This window comes from Erithacus rubecula (genome assembly GCF_903797595.1).
Source record: "Erithacus rubecula genome assembly, contig: SUPER_Z_unloc_5, whole genome shotgun sequence".
In the NCBI taxonomy this organism is placed as follows: domain Eukaryota; kingdom Metazoa; phylum Chordata; class Aves; order Passeriformes; family Muscicapidae; genus Erithacus; species Erithacus rubecula.
In genome coordinates, this window is record NW_027635819.1 from 1739388 (window position 1) to 1756118 (window position 16731).

Genomic DNA, 16731 nt, shown 5'->3' on the forward strand with positions numbered 1-16731 from the left:
ATAATAAAGGAGGAAAAGAGATGCTGTAACTCTGCCAATTCCATTGAATTTGAAAGCAGAGTAGAAATCTAGGATAATAAAGTTCCTAGAACTTGTGTGAAAATTGGCAGCTGGGTAGAGGACAGAAACACTCCCAGTGCAAAGGGTAAGAGTGGCTGCACACAGTCACAGCCTGCAGACTGGCTCCCCTTGCCATGGGGTCAGCAGAGGGGAAGCACTGACTACATGGATGGCCCTGTGCAGGATAAAGCAGGCTGCTCTGTAGAAAAAAGGGCTTCATTAGTTCTCTTATTCAGCCAAAACTAGTTTTTTATAAACAGCGGTAGCAAATCACCAGTAAGATCATGGAACTAACAATAATATGGTACTTGGTTATTCTATTTGTCTAAATGCCTTCAACTCTAGCCCTTCCCTTTCCTGCCAGTTTAGACTGATGTTTTCAGGGGGCAGAGCTAGTCATGCTGCAGGATCTTCACAATTGTTAAGAACAGTTTCCTCGACAACTGTTCTTAATAGTCATGAAAGTCCCACTGCTTGACTCAAATATATTTACTGTTCAGTATAGGGGGCTGATCTGGAGCCCAAAATAACCCAGATGAGTAGGTGAGCTGATGTGAAGCTGTCAAAACAGCCCCAGCACCACAGATGTGTCAAACAACAAACCAAATAAACAACGTCAAGAGAAACCAATAAAGTACTAACATAGGAGTTGGCAGCAGGTATTGGACCTCACAGTTAGCTACCTAGAAATAAAATCTGTGTAATTCTTGGAACTACAACAAGCTAAAACAATTTAGAGATCAGTCAAGTGGTTTAGTTTTGGTTTGGGTTTTTTTGTGGCAGAGAGGACAGAGCTCACACGAAGCTCTGGAAAAATAAATTGGAGACTGTAGTTCTTTGTTTGGTTATGCAGACCTCTACCAAATGCCAAAGCTCATTTTACAACTAATCTCTAGACTGTTTTCATCTGGTCCTGCTAAAATTCAAGCATAATCTCCTTCTGAGTCCAGGGAGACTTAGGGAGAAGGACATTTCTCCATTTCTTTGTTCCCTGACCTGACTTTGGAAAAATCTTCCCTTGGCACACACAATGGAGTTATCACACCATTCTTGTTTGGCTTTCTGACAACACTGAAACAGACTCTCCTGTTTTCCTGATCAGTGATACTCACCTCCAAGCAAGCTGTATTGCACTGTGAGCTAGTCTCTGCCATATAAATGCACACATGATGTATATAGGTGCATATACATATATTCATTTATATTCCCAGCACAGCAGATGAAATAATTCTGCACCATGTATATTTTTGTGCTTGCACTGTTGCTTTGCAAGCTAAACAGTAGATCTTTCATTTGCCAGTGACATTGCAGAAAGTGCTTATAATTCAGTGTTAGCTTATCAGCCGTCCAATCTCCCACTCCAGGGAATGTGTCAACCATCAAAAGGAGAGGAGGAGGTGTGCTGAATCTTAATGGCTTCTATTTCATCAGACTCACTTTCTTAAGGGCATTTAATCAATGAGGACAAGTAGTAGGCAGATTTTTAAATAAATGTGTCACTTTAGGTTAATCCGCAGTACAGTTGAATGTATTTGTTTATGTGATTCCCCGAATATGTTCCTCTGCTGCTCAGCTGAATTGATAATCTCTAAATCAAAACATGTTACAAGTAGTTTTAAACTAGCCCTTGAGCAATGACTTCATTTGACCTACTGGTATTCTAAACCATTCAGAAGTTTCAGATCCAAGGGTGTTTAATGTCAGTTTTGTGTTCAGCACACTTTCAAGTAAGCTTTTGGTTCAGTGAATCCAAATTGGCTTTTGGTCATTGCAGGTTTATAGGAATATTTTTGTATAGGGTTTTTCTTTATTAATATGGCAGGTTTTTTCTCTTTTTCTTTCATTTTTTCTTTTTCTTTTGTAAAGCAGTCTTTGGAGGAAAACAAGATCACAACCCTTTGCAATATTTAAACATTGCCTCATTATTACTTATCAGTCTCAGATAGCAGTTGATGCAGCTGTACAATAGGATAAAATAGATAAATTTTCAGAAGCGTATTTACTTTTAAAGCATTGAAAACACAAAACCAGATAAAATTGATCAGATGGATATGTAGATAAATTCATTTATTTCATGCAGGTGATAAGCAGCTACCCATGGGTTCTGATTTATGATGGTAACTCCCTGCTAATTAAAGCACTGAAACCGTTTATCCTTCTTGCTTGCATATGAGACAAACATTAGCAAAAAAATCATGGAGGAAAAAACTATCATGTATTAGCCTACATTAATCAAGTTTAGTCTATTGTAAAATGAATCTAAATTATAATTATATCAATATATATCAGTGTTCAGAGAGATGCAAACTGGCAAACTAGTGGGAAAAAAAATTAGCCCATCTGTACTTCAGACTTTCACTGATGCAAAACACTGGCAGGGCTGCTTTGATTTACACTGATATGAACAAGATAATAATCAAGCCTAACAGCTAGACTGTATGCTATTTGTGCTACTCAGCTGTGAGAACATATAAGGCCTGAATGTGCTGTCAAAATCCCCTTGGAGATCAGTGCAAACTTCACCTACACAACAGCCACAGGGCTGTAGTGTAATAGTGTAGAAATTATTCTTTTTTTTTTTTTTTTCTTTAACAGAAAACTTTTACCTGCAGCCACTTATGGAGGTCTTTTGCAGAAATACTCTGTAGATCGAAGTGTCTGACATTGCAAAGGACATCTGTGATTATGAGAGGCTGCTTGTGTTATGTAATATAAATCACTTGAGCATGGGCATCCAACCAGAATATGACTTTCCAGTTCATGTGAGGAGTAATTATATCTGAGAGAACACACCATGTGCAGAGTACTGAAATAAAATAAAATGCATCAATGGATCTCACAGACAAAACAGGATATAGGGCTGACGGGGTGTTACAGGTGCTCTCAGCAATGTTCTTATGATTTTAAGGGTGATTTTCGCATGACCTTAGCCTGCAAAAATTCTCTGTTTCAAAATTATGCAGCACTAGCATATAAATATAAATATATAATGAGTACTTTCATACCTGTATTTATCTATGGATTTGAATCCGAATTTTCCTTTTCTCCATTCAAGTTAAATTAAACTAATTCCTGTGCATTCTACTCGTAATGTACATTTAGCTTCCTGAGACTGCAATTTATTTTACTTTCCTATATTGCAGGAGGGTTTGAAGACCCCAGGTAAAAACCACCACATGCTTAGCAAAGGATCTTTAACATGGATCTGAATGCCATGCAAATCAATCCATTCTGTAAACTGTGCCTCAACCTCTTTAAACACATCTCCATGTTAGCTTTAACATCATTATGTCGCATTGTGATGAAAATGGACTTTCTGTATCCTGTGATAATGAAAATAGCCACTTTATGCAGTTTCTGTCTGCAATTATCCAGGCTTTTCTCAGACTCTAGAGGAATCTAAGCTAATTGCTTTGGGACTTTTGCTACATTTCCATAAATTCTTTGTTAATTTTTCATGAGAAACTGTTATTGCAGTTGGCCTTAAAGTTCCCATTGTATTCAATAATGTAAAGAAGTCATTATGAAAACATAACCAATTCACTAGTGCCTCCATCAAAGCTACACTCTTTTATCTACGTGTATTCTCAGGTGAGACTGAATGACTCACCCAACCTTTTTTTTTTTTCCTATTTTGATACATGCTTTTCTTTATTTGAGTTTACTCGAAGCAAATTTAAAAGCGTTTCTATGTGGTCCATGACCTTGTCATTATGGGACATGAATTGAATTTGCTTTATTTCAGGGCAAGCTTCTCAATGCAAAATGCAGCAGATTTGCATTCATTTTGGTGGCATCATGCCAGTTTACACTCCCTGCAGCACCAGCCTCAATGAGATCTGTGCATTAACAAAAACACCAATGCAGGCCACTGAGATGCCACTTTAAAAGTCCCTGAATCATATGACACCTGCTTGGCCTCCTCAGAACCCTGAAAAACACCACTGAAAGCACCTAAGCATTTTAAGAGCTTATTGGGTGTTACTGATTTTCACCTTTTAGCTCTTTCTGTTCTGACCATAAAGTACTGCCAGCTTTGTAGTAAGGTGTGTCACACTGCCAGCTCTGAAGCAGCTAAGGAAATCTGCAGTGTAAAACACAATGATTTTCTCTTGAATGCTGTAATAGTAGAGGACATAAACTACTGAGAAACAAAAGTACCACTGTTAAAAAAAAAAAAAAATCACACTGGAAAATTAGGATAGGTCAGTATTTTTCCAGTTAAAGAACCCTGCTTAGAGATACAGTTTGTGGAAAGCACAGGTTTTGCTGATATCAGTAGAAGCCATTATAGATTAGAAGTGAATCATTTAATGACCTATATTTCTCCAAGGTCCTCTAAGGTCTGATTGCTGAAAAAGGCAAGGGATTGTATGCAAACCTCAGAAATCTCTAAGGTTTGACTCAGAAACATGCTCACAAATCCCATTGCTTATCCTAAGCTTTTCTAAACCTCTTTCGTGTGGTAATGAAGCAGATGATCATTGCATGATTGGATCTCTTATTCTTTTGTAGGTAGGTGGTCTAAAAGAAAAGAAAACTAATATTACTTGTGATATTTATCTTAATATTAAATGAAAAAATCTTAAATAAGTAAAATATTAGTGCACTTTTTGCTTTCACACCAAAAAAGATAAAGCTGGCTTCAATCTTGTCCATGGATTAAGTTTTTTCACATTTGTTACTGATTTTCCAATGCTGGAGACTCCTAATTCCAGGTCTGTGTCCTTCCCATACTTCCCAGGAGCTGTGGTGCATTATTCTCCAAGGAAGTGACTGTTGTGAATAGGAATATTGGCAGCATATGGCACCAGTCAGGATGCCTGAAGTGGATGGCATGTTGCACTGGAGGGAGATTTACTCTGTTGCAGCTCCCAAGCAGGCACATTCCCACTTCTCTCCATGGCAGTTTTACTACTGCTGCTTTTCCAGGATTTGCTGCTACTGATGCTGTTGATGAGGCGAGAGAAAGAAGCTGTGCAGTAGCTACTAGGATGAGATTTTGTCTTACAAAGAGTCTCAGCTATTGGTTTGGGGTTTTTTTTGTTACTGTAGTAATATCAAAAACAATGGTATTAGGACTTTAAGCCTTCCATGCAAATGATTCCAAAGTGCTTGAGCACTTTGCTACTTCACCATCTCTACTTTATCAGGGCACTGAATATATAATTTTTTCTCCAAGAGGTATGTTCACCTTCACCACATTGGTTTTTTGTACACAAAACTGGGTTTTCTTTGAAAGAGAGAAATGATTGAAAGGCCTGTTATCATTCAAAAGTCTTCATCTGTAGGAAGATTAATGGTCTTAACAGCTAGTCTGCTTTCTTTTCACCGTCTTCCCTCCAGCATCTGCTCCACGAAGCAAATTTGACCCTATGCATACAGATTGGATCAGGGAGGAAAAATGGATCCACTGGCAGGGGAAGTCTCCCAGTTCATAAGGGATGTGCAATCATGTTTTCATTGTAGGTGCTGCATGGACCAGAGGATACAGGATATTTTTTGCTGTGGCTAAACAAGATGTTAACTGAGAAGGTTGGAACAAAGATTATTGAAGAGAGATGGGCATGAAATGCTGGAAACTAAGAGATGCACGTAAGAAAGGACATATAAACACCTGCTTGAATGAATATGTGTGCACATCTGTCTATCACAGGATCGAGGCAGGAGATGAAAGAAGATGATGAGGACTGGAGAGGTGCTAATCCAGGAAGCACTTCCAAGATTTTTGCTCAAGAGTACAGCAATGGCCAATGTTTGCGTACAAACGGCTGCAGTAATGCAGGAAAACAGATTTGGACTTCTGGGGAATGCTTGACTCTGCTTCCTAAGCAAGCCATCCTGCTTTGTTTGCACACAATAATTGCAACAGGCTTTACAGGCTGCAGCTTCTTTACTGGCAACAAAAATTTCACTTGGGTGAATTCAGTCCAGCTGACCCGGTTTATTGTATCCTGAATCTACTCACAAGTTCATAAAAGGCTAGGTAATTCCTTCTTTTGTAGCTGGGTTGTGTTGGAGGGGGTTTTTACGTCCATTTCTTTCTAATTTTGTTATTTTGCTGCTTTGATATTGTCGGAACCAAGACAGCAAAGGAAGAGATTACACGAGTGAATGTGACTTGGATCTTTTCCCTCTTCTACACCTCAGTATCTGCTAAACAAATGAGAGAAAACTGCCTGAAATATTTGTGGAAAAAAGATATAAACAAGAGTAACATATACATAGCCTTGATTTTTGCAAAGTCCTTTGTGCTTAGTTTTAATCTACCAGGCAATAAAGATTATTTAAGGAAAATATCCACAAGGAGAATATAAAATTTTCCCTGAGTTGTTAGCTAGATCTAAAACTGATCAGCAAAAGCAACACACACACACACAAAAAAAACTTAAAAGAGCGCTTTCATTCTTAATGTATGGAAAAAAAAAAAACCTTTTAAAATATATATACTTATATATAGTATATAGTACCTATTTTCATATAGGTGTGGAACTATCACATTCCAGCTAGCTACAATGTGGAGGCAATTGTTCATTGAAAGCTGTTGGGAAGATAAACTTCACAGGCTTTCAAAAACAGTCCCAAAACAAAACAAAAAAACCCACCCTGACTGGTAAAGTCCATTATCCATTCTGTTGTTCTTTACTTCAGCGAAGGACCTCATAGAAATGCTGCTACAATAACAATGAAGAACACATTGCTTTGCATGAAGCTTCATTTGCCAATTCCCTGTGGCTAGTGCATTTCTTTCCCAAACTGAAAGAAATGAGGTGTCATGTGTATCAGCTTGTTGTTCATTGCTCACATTCCTCTTTATGTTGATGAGAATTTTTCAGTACAAGTATTCAAGAAAGGTACTTTACTTAAAGATGCTGCGTTATGTTAAGCAGACAATATCATCATTATTTAGCAGCTATGGTAGACTGTGGATGCAGTCCTGTTGATTTTATTAAAAAGAGGCTGTCAGGATCTATAATTCCCACACCATTAACTGCTTCATTAAGACTACAGCAGCTCTGTGAGCCCTAAACTTGTAGCAGTTGCATGACAATACAGGTAAATGTTCACTGGTTGAGACATGCAAGCATCTCCAGCGGCTTGTTCACTGGATAATTAAAAGCCAGCACTGTTTTTAGGACACACTTTTTTTCAAACTAAAAGCATAAATGCATAAAACATGTCCACTTAGAACTGATTTGATTTAAGTTAAAAGCATTACTTTGCAATGAGGTGTGCGATCTCACATCGTCAATCAAAAAGAGGCAATAACATACCAAAATGTACAGTCATTTAAGTATTTTCATATGGTTTGGGTTTTCTTTATGGGAATATGAAGCAGCCTGTGTGCTGAAGCATTGTGAGGCAGAACTGCTACAGACATGAACAATGTGAATCATATTTATTTAAGAATTTAGAATTAATGGAACATTAATTATGGAGAGAAAAATTTCATTTTCCTACTGTTTTTACTGAGTCCTGTCTTGGTTTGAGACAAGATAGGAGGACATTTCCACTGGTGCTTTTCCCTCTTCTCTTTCAATAAACCTCTCCTTCCCTCCCTCCCTTATTATTTTGTTAAAGCCACCAGCTCAGAAATAAACACATAGCATGGATTTTGAACTGGACTTTGCAGACTGACAGACTTGAGTATATTTGGCAACAAGCAAAAAAGCTCTCACTCCATGAATTATGTGGCAGGTTTCTCAGTGGGATGCATGAGCAGTCCTCACAGCACCACAAGCTCTTCCCTTCTCTTCCCCGTGACCTTTTTGCCTTCTTCCACCCATGCTCACCACTACTTGTACATTTCTGGGGTGAAGAAGAGGGAACTGGTCTGGCTGATCATGCTGCTGGCTTTGGTACAGCCACCTCTGATGCCTTTCTCATTTTTTATCATGGATCTTTTGGAGGCTGCTAAATAAAGTAAGTGCCACGATATTGTCTTCATTGTTATCAGTCTAGGAGCAATATGCAAGGCATTGACTGAGGTTACCTCAGTAGTTCATTTGAAATTTTGTAACTTAATTCCTTGAAGCTTTATTAACAATATATATGCCATAGTTATTGCCATAAATAATATTTTTGTCAGCAAACATATTGGACATTCCTTAGAGCCAGTATGTGAACATCTATATTGACATTTGTATAGGGAAATATTCAAATTTTTATTTTCAGACTGTTTGTTTGTTTGTTTGTTTGTTTCTCCTCTGCATTTACTCAGAAAGATGTGCAGACAGATTTCCACTCTGTTGCAGCATATTCTTTCAAGATTAAATCCCAAGTCTCATGGAGATTGCATTATTCTCTCTGTAAGGTGTCAATGTTTTTTGGAATGTTATAATCAAGAAAAAAAAAATTATTACCATTAGCACAATGCTGACATCTATTTTTGCTGAAGGACAGTGGCTGAATAAGGGTCACCACTCACAACATACTTACAACTTATAAGGATGTCTGGGTCAGGAAACTCTGGCTAGGCTATTCTTCCTATGTTTTGGTGTGCTAGTGATTACTGAGAAATAAGATCAGCTATAATTTATATGTCTTTGTCTTTAGTGCTGCTCAAAAGTACTACACACAAAAGAACAAAGCTCCATGTCATTTTCCTGCCATTATCACTTGTGCTCTCAACAGAAAAAGCACTGGTAACATTGAGAGATGGTGGAATTTGTGTGGACTGGAAGGGTCATCACTGTGTAAACAAGTAGAGGACAATAGTTTTCACTGTGACCTTGCAGTGACCTTTACCATGAAATATAAACTCTTTGCTAGAAGTAAAACACGAATTCCTTCCTGTCTTTCCAGGACAGATGGCCTAAGACATGGCAGTAAATTCAATATGCCCAAGGCCATTCTCTAGCCAACCTACACAGAACAGCACACATTCTTTCCTCTAAGTTATGCTGTCATTCACAATAAGGCAACCAAATCCAAACCTACAACTTGGGTATAGGCCCATCTCTTGCCCAGCAGATGATGTGGGCCAAAACTTGGAGCAAAGAGCCCTGGCATTGTGTCAGTATGGATGGGTAAGCTGAGTGACCAGCACGGTCCCTAGGTCTCCTTAAGTTAGTAGTGCAGAAATAGAGGAGGCTTATTCTGATGTTTCTGAAACTTTGTGGGGAGTAAATCTACTCCCTCTGTGTTAATTTAACTTAGAAAACTTGCAGGAAATACAATGAAGGACAGTAGTTCACCACAGAAGGATCTGAGTAAGTCAAATCATATTTTACACATTTTTCCACCTCAACTAGTACATTCCTTTCACAGCCTTATGCTTTCCCTGCAACCTGTATTCTGTTATCAAGTTGAAAAAAAGAGATGAGAAAATCTGAACAATCAGTTTAGATGTTCTTATCTGACCTGATTGTGTGGAGAACTGTTTGTGTTCAGAGCAGGATGACAAAAGGATTGTATCTATGGCAAATCAATGAGCACTAAATGCCACAGAAAGTTAGCAAAGCTTAATTAATTGGTCCTGCAAGATACCATTGGGCAATTCAACAGTAAAATATATTTCCTAAGAGATCGTCCAACTTCAAAAGAGGTGAAAAACCCAACAATCTGCAATTATGGACTGCAAATAAAAACCCATGGAACTCAGCATGCATACATCTTTGTGACAAATGACTGTAATTTTTAAAAACCCAAACAAACTGGAAAAGAACAGAAATGTTTTTCCAATAGGTGCATAGCAAGCTAAAAGGAAACCTCCCTATCCATTCCATACAATTCCAGAAACTTGCAGCTGTAACAAAAAGATTTAGTGGAAGAAGGAAGTTCATGTCCAGCATTCTCACCAATGCTTCTCCTGGTAAGAGAGAATCATCATCACCATCATCATCATCACCACCATCATTTAGAGTACTAAAGTAACCATGGTGTTTGCACATGCTTTAGTCATGCAAATCTAAGAAGCCTCCTTAGGAATATGTAGATATCATAATGACATTTTAAAACAGAGATCTACATATAAAATTAATTAATTAGTTTATTTATTTATTTATTTATTTATTTATTTATTTATTTATTTATTTAAAGTAGACATATATATACTAACTGGATCTCAACATGAAATTGCTTTCAGGGCTTACACCTTACACTTTAACAATGCTTGAAGAATCAGCTATACATGATGGCCTATATGACCAATAGTTTGGCTTACAAGAATTTTTATAAGATCCTCTAAGACAGTCCTTAACACTCTGTCTTTCTAAAGAGTAATGTAAACCTCCCTTGCTGGAGCCACGTGCTTTCCCAATCTTTCTACAATAGACATGAAGCAAAGTTGCTTTCCTATTTTGGAAGTTTTTTTCCTTTGTTTTAAGACTTCCACCTCTGATCAGACTCTCTCAAAACTGAAATCTTCCATTTCTAGCAATTCCCATTCTCCCTTGGACTCACTCTACTCAGACCACAGCTTGGAGTGTGAATGGCCAAAAGACAGACAGGGCACTGAGCTAGCTGGCTTCTCCCCACCCCTCAGTGGAGAGGGATTGCTAGTTAATGTGTTCCATGCTGCTTCATATCCCAGCATGATGTGCTGATGTGCTCACAAGAGCATGACATTGTTGACATTGTTCACTTTGATCCATGATAAACCCCTACAGAGTCACTACCTAACCACTACTCGTACAAGTTGATTTTCCTCACCTATGCATCATGTTTCACATACCTCTTGCACTGTACTTTTCCAGTGTGTGAAGATTACTCAGCAGCCCATTCCTATCCCATTCCAGCTTGGGAGGAGCTATATATTTTTTAAGTCTGTACTCTATTTCAATATGTAAGTGGTTGATTAATATATTGAAGAGTGGTCTCAGAGCAGCTGAAAGGGAGCTGCTCTGCTCAGAGCAGTCTCTTCTCAGTTCACACACTGGTTTGACCAATAGATGTTGATAGTTACTCTCCAAACACAGGCTACCTGTCACATTTGTTCCTACTTCACAACAGCTTAACAACACCACAATTCTCCCACTCATGTTTGGTATTACTGTGCAATACACAGCCAAATTATATATTGACACAGTTTGTCTCTTCACTACAGTCAAGATAGGTAACATCTGGTGTTATTCTCCCAATGCCCTATCAGAGAAGAAGATGTGGTTATTTTATAATTATTTATTCTTTTTTTGTTGACAGTCACACTACTTCTGGTGATGCCTAAAGATTTTTTCATATATTTGTACCTTTGTAGATTTTTAATACATAGTTGTATGATTTCTAGCCCGTTCTCACAAAAAGCTAACCCTTACTAACACATTTTTGAAATTCTGTTTGGTCTTATTCTTAAGAAGAGAACTTCTGACAAGGACATCTTGATTTACAACAGAACTTAAGAGACATACTAAGAAAAGGTCCTGGACCAACTCCAAGGGCCTGGCCCAAGGATGGGTTATTGAGGAAACTAATCTCCTATTGGATGAACCTGCTAGATATACTTATTAATTAACCTTATAAAAATTGTAGAAATATTTTATCATCTGTGCAAAGAGCCACATTTGTACCCCTGAAAACTTTCATTAAAGAGTTGTTTTTTATATTATCAGTCTTAGTACCATTTGGAAAGTTTTATTCCAGGCAACACTTGTTCCAAGTAATTACATAGAATGTGTTTTAGTATTTGTTGCAGCATTATTCTGTGAATTTAAATATGAAATCACCTCCTAGCCTCAGCTAACAAGCTGAACTGACCTGGATTCCCATTTTCTTCACCATGCAAAGGCAGTGGAATTATTTCTAAACCATGGCACAAAAAAGAAAACCAAATAGTACAGTTTCCATTTTGCTTTGGTGAAGAATCCCTGTTTTCACACTTGCACAGGAACAAAATAAAAAGTCAGAGACTTTTTAAGCACCTTGGGGCAAGTCAGAGGTTTCAAGCCAAAATTTCTACTATAAGCAGTTTACTCATCTCTGCTCTCACAGCATGTTTGGCACGTAACTTCAGAACTACTTTCAAGCTCAAGATTTGGAAAGAAAACAAAAATCAGGAACTGGTGATAAAAGAAACAGATAAAAAGCCTATCAGCAACTAAATAAGAGTCTCTGGACATAAATGCTTCCTCCCTTAAGATCCTGTGCTTTCTCACATTTCTTCTGATGTCAGGCTGAAAATTCTCACAGCTCCTCAGCAAAAAGGTAAAACACCTGACAAGTTTCAAGGTGGACCTAGACTGTGGCTTCAATTTCATTACTGCTTGAAATAGAGTCATGATACTACAGCAGATGCTGAAGCAAGTTAAACTATTATCAAATCAGGTATCAAAATCTTTCATCAAAGCCCTGGAACAACTCTACAGGTCATGAAATTAAATTGCTTACAGGATCCTTACAGGGACACTTGAATCCCAGAGAAGTTTAGTTTTCATATTTATCGTGCATTTCACATTCATCATGTATTACGTGTTTATCAGGTGCTTCATACTTATGTTAGGCCAAATCTTTAATCTTGATAAAACTACTTGAATCTAGATATATGATAGTCTGAAAATAGACAGAAGATTTGCATGAATAGCTCTGCCACAGATGCTTTATAAAATGTCTGTCCAACATCATTGTCCTAATAGGAGTCTGAACAACACATCAACATATTTCCAGTAATTTCCCTAAAAAAGAGTTTTCTCATTCTAACAAGATATTCACTTTTACTAGCTCCAAAAAACTGCTGTAACCACAGAGACGTATAAACATGGAATTCCCCAGAGTGCTTCTGAAGGGTGGAATCAATGGCAATTGCTATAATTCTATTTATACATGGCCACTGTCAGGTACCATGCACTGCTGGGCTTTTTTGGGGTCTGGGCCAGAGTTATGACATATTTCTGGGGACCTATAGTGTATCCCAAATTTGTGTACATGGCCAGGATGTATGTGGTACACAGAACAAGCACACCAATCAAAGCACTTCTCATGTGGCTCTGTGAAAACACAAACCCTAACAGACACACACACATACACACACACACATGAGCCTGATCAGTGCAATGAGCTCCTCTGGTGGGCAAATGGCCTTTATCTATCAAGTACTTGCTATTGTTTTTCAAGTTAACATTAATCAAACCAAGCTTCATTTACAGATAAGCATGTTTTAAAGGAATTAAATGGCAGGGGCTTTGGAAGTGCTTTTTTTATCATGGAAGTTATGGATTGGAAAAATTATTAGAAAAAATGTATTAGAAAATTATCATCTCACACTGATTAAGGATGTAACATTTCTCTCCACCAAAATGTGCTTTATGTCTGGGAGGCTGCAATGTGTCTTGCAAATGGTTTCAGTATTTCACAGGCAAATTATGTATTTCTCACTTCCATGTACTCTGTCACTAAGTGAATGGAGATAGAAAACTCAGCTCAAAAAAAGGTTCACTGAATTTCTGTCCAAAACGGTGGTTTCATTACAATCCAACCTTTTTTCAAGGGCTTTAATCCATTTTGAGATGTTTCTCTTGTATTCCCATAGCAGGCTATGACACAGTTAGACAGACATGAGGAAACTTCAGCCCTGTGAACACTTGCTGGAGAGAGACATGTAATCCCTGGCAGTAGTGCTTAATCACATTCCTCAGTCAGGTGTCAAACAGAGCAAAAGCACAAACACACAAGCAAGTTTTGTTTAGAGGACCTCAAAAAATCAGCCAAGTGGCAAATTTGGACATCTGTGCTAGACTGTGGCTGTCCTGTTTTTTCAGTCTAATCTGTCAAGATAACCATTTCCCCATTCTCTTAAACAAACACAGACTTCCTTGTTTAAACACTGCAACAGTTCTAGCAGAGCACAGGTTTTAATCATTCTCTGCTAAGTACACTAGCAAGAGGCTCAGAAAAGAAGCAAAACATCTTAAATGTAAGCTGCTGATTTTGGTGTGTGCAATAGAGCAGGGCATGTGACCCTCAGATTTCAGATGAACTGTAAACAGTGGTCTTCTAAGAAAAAAAGAAGTGACTCGAAAGGAGATGAGCTCTTTTTTTTTTGGCCCCTTAATTAAAAGAGGCCAAATTAAATTCAATTCTACTCTGAGAAAAAGAGAATAATTAATCTGGGGGGAGGGGCACTTTTCCTATACGGTAACCTTTCCTACATATTCCTTTTATTACTCAGATTGTATTAATGTAGGACTAGTAAAAGCAATTCCATGAGCATTATAATGACAAAAGGTCATAAATTCAGCACAATATTCTATAGATGGCCAGGGATTTTAATACCAAAATATCAGAAGATACATCTCTTACAAAAGGACTGTTAGAGACAAGCACATAAATAAAATTAAAATCTATCATCTATTTTTTCCTGAATATTGACTCATCTTTTTTCCCAAATATTGACTCATTCTCTTCAGTCTTTTTCACTCCTTTTCTCTTTTATTAGTTATGATTAATTTCATTCACATCTGCATTATTTGTCTTATATTTTTATTGTTCTTCATGTTATTCTCTTGCCTCTCTTCAGTAACTATTTGTTCTTTTTCTCTCTGTAAGGAGTGTTTTTTTCCATTTATTCTTTAATGTTTTTATGCCTATCACCCTTTACTGACTCACACACTTCCTCTTCTTTTCCTGTGATCTTTCATGTTTCCTTTTGTCTGGTTCTTTTCATTGCATTCTACTCTTTTTTTTCTTGTTTTTTTCTTTTTTTTTTTTTTTTTTTTCCTACCACGTTAATTTTTCTTTATCCTTTATCCCCAAAGTCTCTTTTTTCTTGCCATTGAATCCCTTCCTTTATCTCTTTCTCATCAGGGGATTTCCCTGCATCCTAATCTACATCTTTTCCTACCCAACATATGGTGTCTCCCACCCTCTCATTCCTGATGGGGTCCCTCTTCCTGTAGTGCTTCAGAGGACACGTTTGCATTGACAGAAATGCTATTCTCCCATCCTGCCCTTTCACCTCTTGCTTTATTTACACTACAGCACAGGCTGAGTCTTACCACATGCTTGACAGTCTGCCCAGGGGCTGGGCCTGGTGATTTCCCCACAAATGATCCCAAATATTTTCTACTGGTGAGCCACCTTGTGCCTGTGCTTTGTTGGGAGCCTCCTTCTGGCTTGGGAACAGGGTCTTGGACAAGCCAAGGGAGAAGCAAGGCCTCCATACAAAGTTCCCTGGGTAGTTCATAACAGTCTTCCAAGGGCTCCTCTTTTCACAGCACTCTTGTCCAAACTGTTTCTCCTTAGAAACCATTGTTAAAGAAAAGAACAAAGAAGGATTTTTTAAAACACTTTACTCTTGGATGATAAATGAACGCATCACAAACAAGAATACCTGTGTTTGTCTCTCACACAGGGTTTATCCCTACCACAGTGACTCTGCAGGCTCAATATGTAATTCAGGCGCTATAGTCCTTCTGTGTTACTCTCCTATTTTCCAGCATCATCAGTGAAGTAGGGACAAAGAGCAGTAGGTCTTCAGAAGAAGATACACATGTCCTGCTAGACTTTTGCTCACCTGTCAGGTTGCTCACCACTTTGTTACCCTGGTCAAAAAGTTCATATACAATTCTCAGAGAAAGACTGAGACAACTGGCTTTCATTAGGCAGTCTGACTGCTCTTGGCAAAGACAGCAAACAAAACATCTTCCTCCACTCCTTACATTCAGTCTAAAAATAATTAGTCATCTGGTTTCACAGCACAAGCTGAATAAAACAATCCAGAAGGAAAGTGTCAGGGACAGAGGGTCTGAAAAACAGCCTGAAATGAGATACAGACAAAACATTGTGTTTCTTGCACAGTGATGTATAGACATTACTTCATGTGTGATGTACAGGCACTGGAAATAGCATGTCTCATGCCTGAAAAATACTTCTTCTACCCAAAAGGTGATCTCCTCAGATTAATACTTCATTTTGAACAAAATAGTAACTCTTGGGTGTTCCAGTGACACAGCTGCTCTTTTTGCTCATTGCTGGATAGTGCCAGCTTGCAAGATACCTTTCAGAAAATAGAAGCAACTGAGGATCACACACAGTTCAGATATGGAAAGAAATGGAAGGTGTGAACCAAAGTCCCAGCAAATTCCCAAAACCCCCGGAAATAAAAGACTGAAAATTCACCTAGAAAGTATCCCCATAGAGAGTATTAGTCATAGTCATGAGACAGAAGTGAAAAACTAGCCCTGAACTGACTAATTGAGGGTGAGAAAACAAAAAACCAAAAGAAAATAAGTAAAACCTGGCTAGGGTCTGTGGCCCAGGTTCTGATGGTCTCCAGAGGTGAGGTCCCCTCACACCAATCTCATCAAACCCAAATTGCAGTGTGCTATAGTGGCTCTGAAAGTGCCAAATGCAGAACAGCTGGTTGCCCCTACTCCCCATCTGAAAGCACAGATTTAAAGCTTTGCAAAGATTTCCAGCTGTACTTACACAGAAATCCTTCTGTTGCTGAAGAGTGTAAGCATACTTAAAAAATCATTGAACTTAGAATTTATTTAAAGACAGATTTTAGGCACTTTTAAAACTGTACCATAATCCTCTGTTCTTACAAAGACATATCCATCTTTGACCCTCTTTAGATGCTACTATCTTGATACTGTGAAGATTTCATACTTCAAAATAATAAATCCTGTTTTAGATTATTTTTTCTGTCTACTGTGTTGAGATCATCCATCATTGCTCTGTAGAGTCTCACACTTAGTGTTAGAAAGTTCTACTGAAGGCTTTTATGTTTATGCAATA